This window comes from Marmota monax, unplaced genomic scaffold (assembly GCF_021218885.2).
Source record: "Marmota monax isolate L192 unplaced genomic scaffold, Marmota_monax_Labrador192_F-V1.1 WCK01_AAM20220418_F8-fsc00011, whole genome shotgun sequence".
Taxonomy (NCBI): domain Eukaryota; kingdom Metazoa; phylum Chordata; class Mammalia; order Rodentia; family Sciuridae; genus Marmota; species Marmota monax.
Genome location: NW_026693082.1, coordinates 13,828,711 through 13,843,235, shown reverse-complemented (window position 1 = coordinate 13,843,235; position 14,525 = coordinate 13,828,711). Strand labels below are relative to the sequence as shown.

At 38.5% G+C, this 14,525-nt stretch overlaps 1 protein-coding gene across 1 annotated transcript in view; it reads left to right on the top strand.

Annotated features, from left to right (window-relative positions):
• Nucleotides 1–14,525, top strand: part of Lhfpl6 (LHFPL tetraspan subfamily member 6) — a 239,397-nt gene that overhangs the window by 25,544 nt on the left and 199,328 nt on the right. The window lies entirely within an intron of this gene.

Sequence of the window (14,525 nt, the reverse complement as noted above, 5' to 3'; positions counted from 1 at the left end):
TTCCAAGGATGTGTATAGAAATGGAAAAGATTCGCTTCTCTTTATTGCTTTAAAGATGCTGATAAAACTATGGTTTCTAGTTTCAGTTTCCAAAGAAGAGTTTGCCAACAGTACAAGTGACCTGGCATTTTGGTTAAGGAGAGCTTTGGAACCAGATAGCCTTTAGGTTCTAAACCTTACTGTGTTTAACCTTATGAGTTCAGCCTTGTAGACCAGGTCTTCCTTAGGGCAGTTTTGAGACTCTTGGACTTTTAATTTGATGCGAGGGGGAGTATTAAAGGGCTTAAGCAAGGCCAAGTAATGATTGTATCTTCTGTAGAGTAGATTTGTAAGGAGGATTGATTCAGGCCAAAGGATGGCCCATCTAGGTGAGAAATTAGTCTAAACTAAAGCAGCAATTGAAATGGAGAAGACAACTTGGAATTCACTATATTAAGGGGTGAAATCATCAGGTACTGGTGTTGGGAACTGGGTCTTTGGTTGTGTCAACAACTGAAATAAAGAGCTCAGAAGGTAGGGGTATTTTGAAGGACATCGGTCATAGGGGCGTGTTCAGTTCAGTGTTCAGTTTTGAACACTATTGGGTTTGAAGTAGAGTGAACCTGCAAGCATTCAGCTGTAGTGATCACACTTGAAGGTGTCGTGACAAGACATAAAATTTGTACTTATCAGTGTATGATGATGTTGAAGTCATCATAGTGAAAGAGATTATTAGAAAGCACATAGAGGGCTGGGGATGTGGCTCAAGCGGTAGCGCGCTCGCCTGGCATATGTGCGGCCCACATACGAACAAAGATGTTGTGTCCGCCAAAAACTAAAAAAAAAAAGAAAGAAAGCACATAGAAGCCAGGAGAGCACTAAGCAGAATATATACTGAATCAGAGAAATCCCTTGTAGGATGTACAAGATGATGTTACCCAAGAAAGGCCAAGATATGAAATGGAGAGTGGGTGGGATGAAGAAGAGCTGAAGGTCTCTTAGGAGATGGACTGACAGGGTGAGAAGAATTTTACTCATGGAAGAAAATTATAATATGAATATAAAACATTAATGATAAAAGAGAAAAGAATCTGACAAAGTTGGAAATTGTGGTATGTCTTTGGGGAACTATGCATATTATAATTTTGCTAAAGTGGTAAATATGAGCAAAGAAAGTTTAGACATGAAAATCTCAGTGGGGGCCAGAAGATATACACATGATTTTTTTAGTAGGCCTCTGTTTCCCTTCTGCATAGGTGTTTCATAGGCTCTTAGAATTTCAAAGTGAACAGTGCATGAGTTTGTTTTTCTCCCACCATTCTCCATTGCTCCAAGTCATTTCCTTTCCATGGGTAGAGCCACTTGTGGTTAATCAAATGCTTAAGACTTCCATAAATTGTTTCATCCACTTTACAGCAGAATAGTCAACATTTTCAATTTTTTTTATTATTCAAGTTCATGCCTCCTGCTCACTTCCAGCTGGACATTTCTGCACATTCAAGAAGACTCCCATAGTCATTTATTAATGGCATCTTTTAGCCATTGCTTTTTTTTCAATCATCTTACTGCCAAGCCAATCTGCATTTTGACCAGAAAGAACATCAGCATCGTCAAATATCTTGTTAAAATCAAGACACATCATGCCTGTACCATTTTCTTACTGTATGAAAACTAAAACTTAGGTGAATTTAATACAGTTTATTTTCAGAGACACAGTGCTTCTTTCTGGTAATCACCTTTTTCTTGAGAAAGTCTTTAAGGATATTTGGCTAATACTTAAATTAGCAACGTTTTTCAGGCTTTCACAATAAAATTATTGATTTGTGTTTCACAAAGCTAACATTTTCTCCTTTTAAAACTGAGAGAAAATAAGAATTTGATGGGTTGCAAGCCCTGGATTTTTAGCTTACTGAAATCCTTGCCATCAATTCATTGCTAATAGATCCCTATAACAAACTCCGATATCACTTTTTGCTCTCAATAGAAGTGAGCAAGAGGCACAAGCTTATTCAAATAGGTATTCAGAGAAATTTGTGGATAAACTGCATAATCTAGAAACTAAGCACAAATCTGATGTTTGGCATTGCCACCCATACATGCATGGATCCATCCATCTACCCACCCATCCACCCATCCACCTACCCATCCACCCATCCACCTACCCATCCACCCATCCATTCACCCATCCACCCACTTATCTACCCACCCACCCATCCATCCATCCATCCACCCACCTACCCACCTACCTATCCACCCATCCATCCACCCACCTACTACCTACCTATCTACCCATCCATTCATCCATCCATCCATCCACCCATCCACTCATCTATCCATCCATCCATCCCCCCATCCATCCCCCCATCCACCCACCCACACATCCATCCATCTACCCTTCCATCTACCTACCCACCCATCCATCTACCCATCTGTGCACTAACCTTCTAATATATGCCAGGCACTGAGTTACCTATTTCACTGAATAATTGTCTCAGATTTTATGACAATTTTTTTTCCAAAAAAATGAGTTGTGATCACAATAATAAGCTTTAATTTATTTATTTTTAATTATGCCAGTATTACTTAAAAAACACTTATTTCAAAAACTATCTTTGGTGCAAGATAAGGATGCATGAATACTCATGAAATATGTGAATGGATTTACAGTGATTATGCTGTGAAATACACTAAGGGCTAAATATATTTTGGGGAGCTCAAACAGACATGATCTCTGCCTGCATGGGAGTTGTTCTGCTGGTATTTTCAATTTCCAAGCAGTAATGGAAACCAGTATGGAAAATGGTTTTATGCACCAATGAAAATAGCTGACTGCTCAGGTTGGAGGATGATTGAAGACAGTGAGGGTTCAACAGAAGAATCTGTTTGCTGAATCCTCCATCATCTCCCAACCTCTAGGATTGAGGTCACTGGAGACAATCAACTCAAATTCTAGTCTTTCGCCAGGCAGTAAAGCAGGTTCTTCCCTGGAGGCTGGACTGGCCACCATCAAAACTTGGCAGGATAGAGTCAGAGCCTGGAGCTTCTGCTGGGCGGGAAGGAGTTTTGACTATGCATGTTACAGAGGGAAAGTGAAAACCAAACAGATATAAAAACGGTTTCAAAGTACTTTCCAAATCTGGTTCCTAGGATAAAATATTCCACATATAGAATTGAGAGAGAGCTGACTTGTTAAGAAGTGCAGCTTTTGGAAATGATTTTGTTTGGGCTAGATTTTTGTATTAATGTATATACGTGTGTGAGTGTTTTACTCTATTTACCTAGTTTTATACCTTTTAATGGACTGAATTGAAATGGATAGGTAGAAGCAGGTCATCATCCTGACTAAAATGACACAGCTGTGTTCTCTAAAGTACCATGCACGCTCACCCAACATTCATATGCTTCAAAAGGGTATTTTTCTGCCTGTGTTTACGTTGTATATCTTATCCTGGGGTTTTTAGATAGGCTATTTCAGCTTCTTATTGCTTTCTCACAGGATTTCATAAAAGGCAGCATTTCCCATTCTCTGCTGCTACAAAAAGTATGAAAATACATGCCACCCATTTTAAGAAACAAATGGGTGTCTGGAAGTTTTCTCTACCTAATGCTAGTTTCGTATATAAAATCTGTCATGTTTTGACTTTTATGGTATTTCACATTGGCAAGAAAAGCCAACTCTCAGGGATGTAACCAAGACCATTTGCTCTAATTCTTCTCCTAGTGGCAAAGGAAAGAGAAAAGTGGTATTCATGAATATCCTCAATACTCTCGTGCAGACAGTGGCAAACATTTTTCTATAAAAAAAAGGCCAGAGAGTAAATATTTTTGCCTTGTGGGCTATAAGATCTCTGTGAAAATAATTCACCTCTGTTTTGGGGAATTTGTTAATGAATGGCACAGGCTGTTTTTCAATAAACCTTTATTTACAAAATTGGCTGCAGGCAGGATCTGACCTCTGCTCTAAGGTTTGTTGACTCCTGTTAGCAAATCCAGCCCTGAGGCCTGTTTTTATCTGGCCGTGGTGCAAGGGATGGGGTTCACAATTTTAAAGCATTGCTAAAATAGGAAAAGGAGGAGGAGAGAGGAACAGGAAAAGGAAGAAGAAGAAAAAAAGAAGAAGAGGAGGAAGGAGAGAGACACCACCCCCCCAAACACACCCCTTAGGTGGCCCACAAAGCCTAATTTATTTCTTTACTGTTTGGAATTTTATGGAAAAAGTCTTTTAACCCTTCAGCTAAAAGATTATTGACTTTGCTTGATAATTTGGAGTTTGGATTTGATTTTGCACTTATTTTCTATTTTTTCATGCTTCCACTTTCAGTAATACGGAGCAAGAAAATGTATTAGGGAAGAAGGCAGTGTTAAACTTTTCAGAGTATATTGGGTATCAGAAGAAATACTGATAGTTTTTTTTGGTTGCTTCATTCTTTTAAAATTTAAGATTTTACAGGGAGTTTTCAAAATGTACATTATTCTCTTACTTTGAAAGGTATTTTTAAGTGAGATCCTAAAAACTAATTATGTTTTCCTTTTAAATTCTATGCCTGAAATTTGGAGTTTCCGGACCTTTATTTGGAGCATAAACCAACCACACCAAGACCTTTTCAATGATAGTGATGTTCTTTGATATGAGCCAAAAAATAACACAGTTAACATTTATTCAGAGGTTACTATGTGAAAGGTACCCTGCTAAGTGCTTACCTTACATTTTCTCACTATTTTAAAAGATAGGTATGATTAAAAACCCATTTTAAAGTCAAGGAAGTAAAGATACAGAGAAAATGGGAAACTTGTCCAAGCCAGGAAGTTGCAGAAATGGGCTTTAACTCGGGTTTGGGGCAAGTTCCCTAAGCAGGGTCACTTTCAGTTTTCTTTCAATGTCCTTCAAAGTGAACTCCCCGTTGTTTATGACTTCATCCATCTCAGGAACCATACGCAAGTGATACTGCAAATAGATGATGTTTGTTGAGAGTCACTGAGACATGCTTTCAGCTTTCTAAGGATTTATTAATATTTCAAATGATACTTCAAGTTGAGCATGTGGAAAAATCCAGTTGCCTTAGAGAATTTAACAAAAAAGGGAGGGGTGGGAAAATGAGCAGTCTCCTGATCCTATGTTCTTCTGTGCAGTTAAATACAGTTTCTACCCTCAAACAGAAGGGCGAATTCTATTTGAAGGCATCCTCTTCCTCTTTCTTTCCAGTCTCTCCAAGGAGATAAAATCATAAGTTTGGAACTTTGAACTTGAGAGGCACATACTTGCCATAAAAAGAATTCAGTTTCTCAAGTTCCCAGAAGTTCTTTCTGCATTTGTTTGAGTTTCTGTTTCAGATATATCTTAGGACGTAATCGTTTAAAAGTTGAGTTAAAATATAAATAAAATGGCCTTTCTGTTGATCTGGTGCCTTCAGATTTTCATTCCCCACTTGACTCCCATGAGCTGATTGGCTCTGCAATCCCAAGGGTTAAGTATTCTTAACCCTTAATGCATAAAAGTCTCTCCTTTAAGTACACAAACTTAATTTTCCATCAGAGTTTCTATTTCCTCAATCCCAAACTCATTTCACTTACCTATGGCTAGATATTTACCTATATATTTCCCCAAGGCAACCAGAGGAGCCCCAGAGTAGGTGGCTGAGGGAGTGAGGAAACAGACTGGAATTTGCTTGTTTCAGAGTGATGATTCTCATGCAAATAGTTTCGAAAGAAGGCTGGGGTTGTCAGCTTCATTCTTTTGAATTGACTCTGCCAGGAATTTTCAGTTTTACTAGATTATACACAGAATGCCCTTTTATAATAAGCAAATGTTCATTCAGAAATAACCCAAGTAAAGCTGACAAAAAAAAAAAAAAAAACCCTATCATCCCACTAAAATCCCTTGGAAACTATCAGTCACTTCTCAGTGTTTCTTTGGCCATTTCCTCCTCATTCAGTGGCTGGTTTTCTGCTGTGATACTGGTGCCAGCATTCCATCTTATTTTAACAGCTACCCAAATATAAAAACCGCAGCACCAAAATTGTAGTTGCCGCTTCATTTTGCACTATTTAAGAACTACTTTGTCATGTGTAATTTACAGTAAACTTGAACAACAAAATGCAATTTAAAAAAAAAAGTTTTTTTTTTTTTGTCTATAGGGTTTAGAACTGATATTCTCTTTGATATAAACTGGATCTAATTTTTTAAGAATACTCTGTCACCCCTTGATATTGTGATGTCATTGCTTTCCCTTCTGTTTATTCTTTCTCCATTTGTCTTCCTCCTGGTATGGGATGAACTGGATGGTAAATTTATTTCAAGACAGTTTGTTTTTATTCTAAGCAAATGGTATCTCTTATACTATTTTTTTCTTTTTCTGCTTTTTGATGCTAGCGATCAAACCCAGGGTCTTATGCATGCCAGGCAAGCGTCTTACCACTGATCTACACCTCCAGCTCTAAGTGACTTTCTTTTAAAAACAAAGGGGGGTTCATTTTGACCCTTGGAATATTATTACAACGATGGAATGGAGGCGTTTAAACTTTGTGAGGGCCACTTATCTAGAGCAGTTCTTCTGCAAAAGTACAATATTTAAATAACTTCTTTTACTTATTATTGATAATAATATTAAGTCAAGATATAATAAAGTATGCCGACAAGTTTTACAAAACCTTGTTCCATCAGCATTTAAAAATTTCTCCCATTAGAGTTAGTATACTACTCCAATTGCTCATTGGTGGAGGACGGTATGTAGTATTCTTAATCCTTCATGCACAAAAGTCTCTCCTTTAAGTACACAAACTTGATTTTCCATCAGAGTTTCTATTTCCTCAATCCCAAACTCATTTCACTTACCTATGGCTAGATACTTACCTATATATTTCCCAAAGGCAACCAAATGAGTGTAATATCACCATGCAGCTTTAAGGAGCCTTGTTTGGTGCCACAGTACTTCTTTTTGATATATAGTTCACTTCCAGGTAGGGCGGTTATGGGTGATGAATTACAGGCAGAGCCAGACCATTATTTAATGCTCCTGAGTTTTGTACTGCATGGTCCACTCACTGAAGTTCAGTGATATAAAGGTGCACAAATATTCCTTCCTCTGACTCCATATGGATATCATTGTCTGGATGGATTTACTATAAACAGATAGTTAATACTCATTGTTTCCTTTACTGCTTCCTTTTGGAAGGAATCCAAGTCCTGGCTGTGGAGTTTACCATATTTTCTGAAATACTTCTCATTAAGCATTCTATAATGGTGTACCAGGTGTTAGGATCAGAGTATACTAAGTCAAGGTTGTCCCTGGCCTTGGCAACTTGTCTGCCGATTTGGCCAAATTTGTAATGTGTTTCTATTAAAAATAAATAAAAATGAACTATCAGAGGACAACAGCTCATAGGCTTCTGGCTTTCATGACTCTGGATGGTGGCAGTGTTTCCACTGCAGTGACAGTAGCAGCCCATGTTTATACCGAGTGCTCCCTACAAGGCCAGCATGGTACTGGGAGGCTACATGTTACAGGATTTTCATTGCCTTTGGGAAATACACAAGAAGAGTCAGTTCTCTTAGGTGACAGCCCTGGGGATAGTGTGTGTTAACTCATTGTACAGAGTGAAAAAGAAGAGGCTCAGAGAAGAAAAGGAATGTAGTATCTCATTCTTAATATTAAAATTGTTTCTAGTCCCCTGAGCTAGTTGTTATACTTTATGACCTGAAATCATGAATATAATCTGTTACCCTGGCAGGAATAATAAAATACGGAGACATGACAATGGATTAATAAAGATCTGATGAGGAGCAAAAACCTCCCAATCACCTGAAGATATGCTGCCCCCAGGAAGGTAGACGTTATGTTCCAAGTCCCATATCTCCACTTGGCCTGTCTGTTTGATTCTTATTAGCCAAGAGGGCATTAAAATATGCAGTAGTGCTGCTCACAGAAACCTCTCTGTCTGCTGACTTGCAAGCTTTACCTCTAAGAATATTTGTGGTCCCTCGTGCCATTATCTGTATTCACTTATCAACCCCCTGGACTCATTTATTTTAGTCACTTAAGAATGGGTTTGCCTTTTTCCCTGTACAGGACGTCTTTCTGTATTTTGTTTCTGTCATTGGTAGCTCTAGTGACGTGGGGGAGCACGGACTTTCAGAAGAAGGGATTTTCTTCTTTGATCATCCTTCTACTTCTCTGCTTCCCATGTGATCTTTCCAATGTAGAGTTATGGGAATTCTGTTCCTTTTAATTTTTATTGCATCCTGGTTTTCATTTCTAATTTCATTGGCCTTGAATTTTAAAAGGCCATTTTTTTCCACTGTTGCTTTGCTAGATAATTCAGAGGTGCTATGTGGGGTGTGTGTGTGTGTGTGTGTGTGTGTGTGTGTGTCTTTCTGGCATTGCCCCATGACCTTAATGACTCATGTCCTGAGGAATTAAAAGAATAAATACGATTATTCCTGTTGCATTCATTATCAACTTCCAGTCATCAGCTTTCTGCATAAAATATTTTTTTCCTTGAATACCCTCTATTTCCCCTCTGTGAGGAATTTATTCTCCCCTTGGTGCGTGGGGACAAATTACATTCATAACAGCCATTAATGATAATGGGAAGAGTGTGTAAATCTTTGATGCATTGAAAACTGAATGGAACCCTGGTGGGTCTTTTTCTCTATCTTTCCTTACCAGATTTTGTTTGGCAGTCTGTGTTATAGTTGTGTAAAAATACCTTTCCTCATATTTTTACTGTTTATTGCATGCATGCACGCTGTGTACACACACACACACACACACACAGAAGCGCACAATACTTCTCACCTTGGTCGAGGATTGTTCTTTATGGGTTGGTACCCCCATGAAGGCAGGAACTTATTTGCTTTATTTTTCTCTTCATGTTTAATACTGAGTGTAATGCATTGCCCACGATGGGAGCACAATAGGTTCTTGCCATCTACAGTAATAAATAAGTCCATGAACATGAACATGGAAGCAAAATGACTGTGAACCCTGTCTGGGCAATATTCTAGTTCTAGCATAAATGTTGTGAGAGTTATTGCATAAATATTTGTTCTGATTTATAATGCATGGGAGAGATTGTGGGGAAGTGACAAGAATACAGAATTTGAAGTTATAGGATTTAAACTCATCCTGCTGGTCTTTGGCTGTGAGTTTTAGCAAAATGTCCTCAAGTCTCTATCTAGCCTGAGTTCTCTGTTGTAACATAGAGCACTACCTACCTCAGAGTGCTGTTGAGGGAATCAAATAAGAGCATGTCATCATTTTGATTCAACTAACATTTATTGTACTTAGTATTTATGTAGTGCTGGGTCCTGGGATAAGTTCTTAATAAATAAGGCTCCACTCCTCTTATCCTGAAATTCATAACTTGTGAGTGATGTTCTTCTCAAAGTGTAAAGGGCACATAAGTCATGGGTATTTTAACAGTGTCAACCCTGATGCTGTAGGTTTGGGGAGATGTTGATGTTGCTGGTCCAAAGACCAAGCTTGAATAGAAAGGCTACAGGGAGAGTTGGCGAGACAGTCCTGGTGCAGGTGGTTAGTGCTGCTTTATTACAGGCATTAAAATACGGTGAGACAGAAAGAGAGAGAAGTTTGCACTGGGGAAAGGGGAGGAGGCAGACAAAGATTCTTAGAACTGGGCCATCTGGGCAAAAGGTTCCTAGAACCGGGCAGTCTGGATCATCCGGAAGAGATGTTGATTTTGAGCTGATATTGCCTAGGAGGTAACCTGTAGATTTGGACAGTTACCAGGTTCATGAATTGCAGAGTGCCTCTTCTCCTGTATGGTATTCTTTTGCCTTGGTTGGTACACCAGAAGGTGGTTTGTTGTTGGCACACACTACCATTTGTCTGATTGGGCAATGCTGAGAGAATTTAAAGGGTGTTCAGTAAAGACTATGATAGATTTTTTTAAATGTTTAAAAATAAAGTCAAAGAGATGTTTTCTCTCTAGGGAAGAGAAGACAGGGAATTGTCACAGAACCGATGTGATTCTGCAATCTGTATACGGGGGAAAAATGGGAGTTCATAACCCACTTGAATCAAAGTGTGAAATATGATATGTCAAGAACTATGTAATGTTTTGAACAACCAACAATAAAAATTAAAAAAAAAAAAGGAATTGTCACAGAACTGCCTGTGATTTAATTCAACGACACATATTGAATATGGTCAAGAAGATTTTCCCCACTCCGTGGGATCTAGGTTAGGGTCCCTCCTGTGCTTGGCAGCATGCAGTGCCTGTCTGCAGCTTGACGCTCCTCACACTGAACACAACCTCTTCTGTTTGCCTCCTCTGCTAGACTTTAACTTCTTAAGGTGCAGACAGTTGTCTTCCTGTCTGATTTCTCACCCTCAGAGTGGGGACACATGCTCCTCATTTCTAATAAAATTTTTTTGACAGGTCAATTTTGCTTATGTTTATGACGAGGATGGCATTTAGAGACTAGAAAGCATTCTGTAAGAAGGTGCTAGATTCTTCCCTTCCTAAAATAGGGTATCCTGCCTAGTACAGAGGAGAGCTGATCAAAGCTTTCCATTCTCTCTAGTATTTCTGCTAAACAAAGAGATAGTCTAATATTGCCTAATTATTTATCTCATATGCCAGTATACAACTGAAGCCAAAACTTGTGTGAGACCTGTTTTGTGAATAAATTTATTGTGGCTTTTTATTTTTATTTTTTGGTACTAGGGATTGAACTCAGGGGCACTCAACCAAGGAGCCACATCCCCAATCCTATTTTGTATTCTATTTAGAGACAGGGTCTCACTGGGTTGCTTAACACCTCACTGTTGCTGAGGCTGGCTTTGAACTCAGGATCTTTCTGCCTCAGCCTTCTGAGCTGCTGGGATTACAGTTGTGTGCCACTGCACCCAGCATATTGTGGCCTTTTTAAAAATATTTTATTATAGTTGTAGATGGACACAATACCTTTATTTTACATATGTATGTGTGTATGTTGTGCTGAGGATCAAACTCAGTGCTAGGATCGCACATGCCAGGCAAAAGTGCTCCACCACTGAGCCACAACCCCAGCCCTGTTGTGGCCTTTTTTTTTAAATAGTTTTTTAGTTGTACACGGACACAGTATCTTTATTCTGTTTATGTATGTGGTGCTGAGGATTGAATCCAGTGCCTCATACTTGCTAGGCAAGTGCTGTACCACTAAGCCATAACCCCAGCCCCTGTGGCCTGCTTAATGGTATTATCAGCCTGCCTTATAGTAAGCAGAGGAGATGAATGACGCTAAAGGAAGTATTATCTGTGAAAATACAGCATTTCATCATTATGAAAGAATGTTGGATCATGAAAAAATAAATAAGTACATTAATCAGCTGAGAGGTAGCTTCCAACTATGCATGAAGTGCTCTATTGAACTTCCTTGGGGATGGTGGAGAAAGGAAAATTAACATTTATGTAGCATCTTCTCTGTTCTAGTCACCGTGGGGATATTATCTCGTTCAATCTTTACAACCTCCAATGAGACAGAAATTATTATTGCAATTTTTCACATAATGGGATGAAGGGTAGCTATCCTGTTTTAGGCCTCACAGCTCATTCACATACAAAGTCTTTTATCTTTCTCTATAATTCCAGTATTTTAATATGTAAAATAGTACCTTGATTAACTGGACCATGTGGTAGGGATAGAGTGTTCCTTTTAATTGAAGTTCATCATTGGAGGCCATGAAAATACTCCTTTACTTTGTTCAAGATTGTTCAAAATTATATTGGTGTGTGTTGTTATCTTCGTATTGTGCAAAACATAACACTTAAATTTTTGTTGCAAAAACCCTTGCATTCCTTTATGTGAACATTATTGTGAACATCAGTTTTAATAAACTAATGTTTTGACAAACTCACTGAAGTTTAGTGCTAACTTAGTTTCAGACATTTATTTTGCAGGTAGGGAATAGTGACCTAGAGAAATTACGAGACACTGCTCAGGGTCACTGTGTTTCTTTTTGGAGGCACACTGACTATGTGATTACAGAACTTTCTTCTGAATATAATAATTTGTGCCTGTAAATAGTTATTGCTTGAGTACGGGAGTCCTGGCAGTGAACTATTTCTTTATTTTCATAGCAGAATGGGGCGGGGGAGTCTGTTTTACAAAGAGCAAAGAGTTTTCTGATACTGCCAATTATGCAAAATAGACAAGGGTTAGAATAGAAAGATATTACAATACTTCTGAGGCCTGGTTGTAATTGAATTTCACATAGTTACATTTGTCACTTTCCTGCCTAGGAGTGAAGTAGTTGATGCTGTATTGTGATGTTTTAAGTTATGAATTCTGAAGAAGCCAAAAGCTAACTTTCTGTTCTACATTGCTTTTCATTTTGATCATGGTCAGAGATATCTATTTGCTCCATACCTGTATTAATCTCTTGGCCAGAAAGTTGAACTCCCTCTGAACAGTTCCTCTGCCCTCTGAGTCTGTAGGATCCATGTAGCACATTGCATTTAGCATATGAAGCCGTGTACTGTGTGTATATGAGGGGTACAGAGATTCATATGCCATACTGTCAAATAATTTACAACACTCCAGCATTTGACTAAATAGAGATTAAGCTGCAGTGAAAAACTTCTCATGATGGAGTTCAAGATGTTAAGGAGAAAGGACAAATCTATGTGACCATGGCACCGGGAAGGGGATGGGGTGGCAAGGATGGTTGGTGCCTGTTGGAAAAGAGTTGTCAATGGTTAAATTAATTGGTTGATCAGAATTTTAGTAGGTCAGAGGGGAAGTGAACAACATTTCAAATCACAGAGATGCAAAAGAATGTGGTTGGTTGTTTGGTGATTCTGGTTTGATGTGCCTGAACAAGTGGGAAGAGATGCAGTAGAGATCAACTAGAAGGAAACGTTGGGATTAGATAGTGGGACATCTTGAATCCCATGCTAAGTTGTTCAGAGCATTCTTTAGGACCTTGGCAGCTATTAAAGATCAGACTTGCATTTATGTGATGATATGTCCTGACATAATATTGTAGTCAAATAACAATTTTGACTTAGTAAAAAAAGTACTGTCATGATTGAAGAGTGTATTAAAGGAGCCAAAGAACTAGGAAAAGAAACCTTTTAGAGGACAAATGATGAAGGTCTATATTAGTGCAGTGACAAAAATAATGGAGAATAATAGCAGAGCATTGGGATCCAATTATGTACAGAATTTACAAGCTTAAATGACTGATAATGTGAAGTAAACTAGAGGAGAGATCAAAGTGCATTGATGAATCAGGAGTCATACGATATAGTGCTCATAGTAACTGAGAAAACACAAAGGGAGGGAAAAAAGGAGGGACAGAATGAAGTCCAAGGAGCAACTTTGGAAGGAAGGTGATTGTATCAGTTACCATGTGCCATATAACAAATATCCCTAAATCTTATATCTTAAGACAACAACCACATGCTAAGGATGCTTATGAGTTTATGGGTTGGCAGGGTGGTTCATCAGGTCTGCGCTGGCTTAGGTTAGAGACATCTGCTTTCAGTCATGTGTCTGCAGAGAAGGTGGCTGGTGGCTGATTGGAAGGAACCTTGCTGGAATGGTGTTGTGTGTCTGGTTCTCATCACCCAGCAGGCCTGGCCTGTTTGTTTTCATAACAGCAGGGGCAAATTCCCAGGTGTACATGGCCTTTTGAGATCTAATCTCAGTACTGACACAATGTCTATTACACTACATTCTCTTGGCCAAAGCAAGTTACAAGGCCAATCCAATGTCATGGGGTGTAACAGCCAATAACATTTTAAGGACTATAGCTATAGGAAGGGGTGAAAAATGAGGCTATGCTAGAATCAGTCCACTAGAGTGATTCATAATCATTAGGTGATTATCAAAATAATTTAAAAGTGATATTTCATTAATTATATCCAATTGTTTCCCAATGAAAATTAAAATGAACGACTTTTCTAAGGTGAACCTAAAAGTGTTGAAATATTTGTTTAAATGACCCACATTTTGTTGGAATTATAGGAATATTCTTCAGAGTTCCCTTCACTTGGTTTCTGAGGCTTTGTATTTCTGCATTTAACTGCATTCAAAAGCATTAATAAAGTTTCCCTTGTTCACCTAAAATTACCCACAGAATAATAGTGTAGGTAGGCACTGATCCTGCAAATAAAACATCCCAAAGCATCATTTCACTCTTGGTACCATCTCCTAAAAAGCTCTCAGTAAATAAAAGCATTTGAATAAATGTCACTGTACCTTCATTGTCCCTGGGTGGAGACCTTCATCTTGCAGCTTCTGAAGCTTGCAGGGCTGCTTTTGCTATAAGGTTGGCTCACTGTAAAATGTCACCAGTGGCAAGGTGTGCTTTGTCTCTGTAATTCGCCTACATCATTCTTATTAATGATGTTTTGCTAGCCCCCTGTAGAGCCTTTGAATAGCTTTTCCAGAAAAGACCACCCACAGTGAAAATATTAAGCCTATCCAGTGGACTTGAATGTGTTCCCTATGAAGTGGAATCTTTATGTAAAATAGACACTTGGGAAGCAATTATTATTAATTACAGACCCTTTCATCACAGCTTTTGATCTTTGGA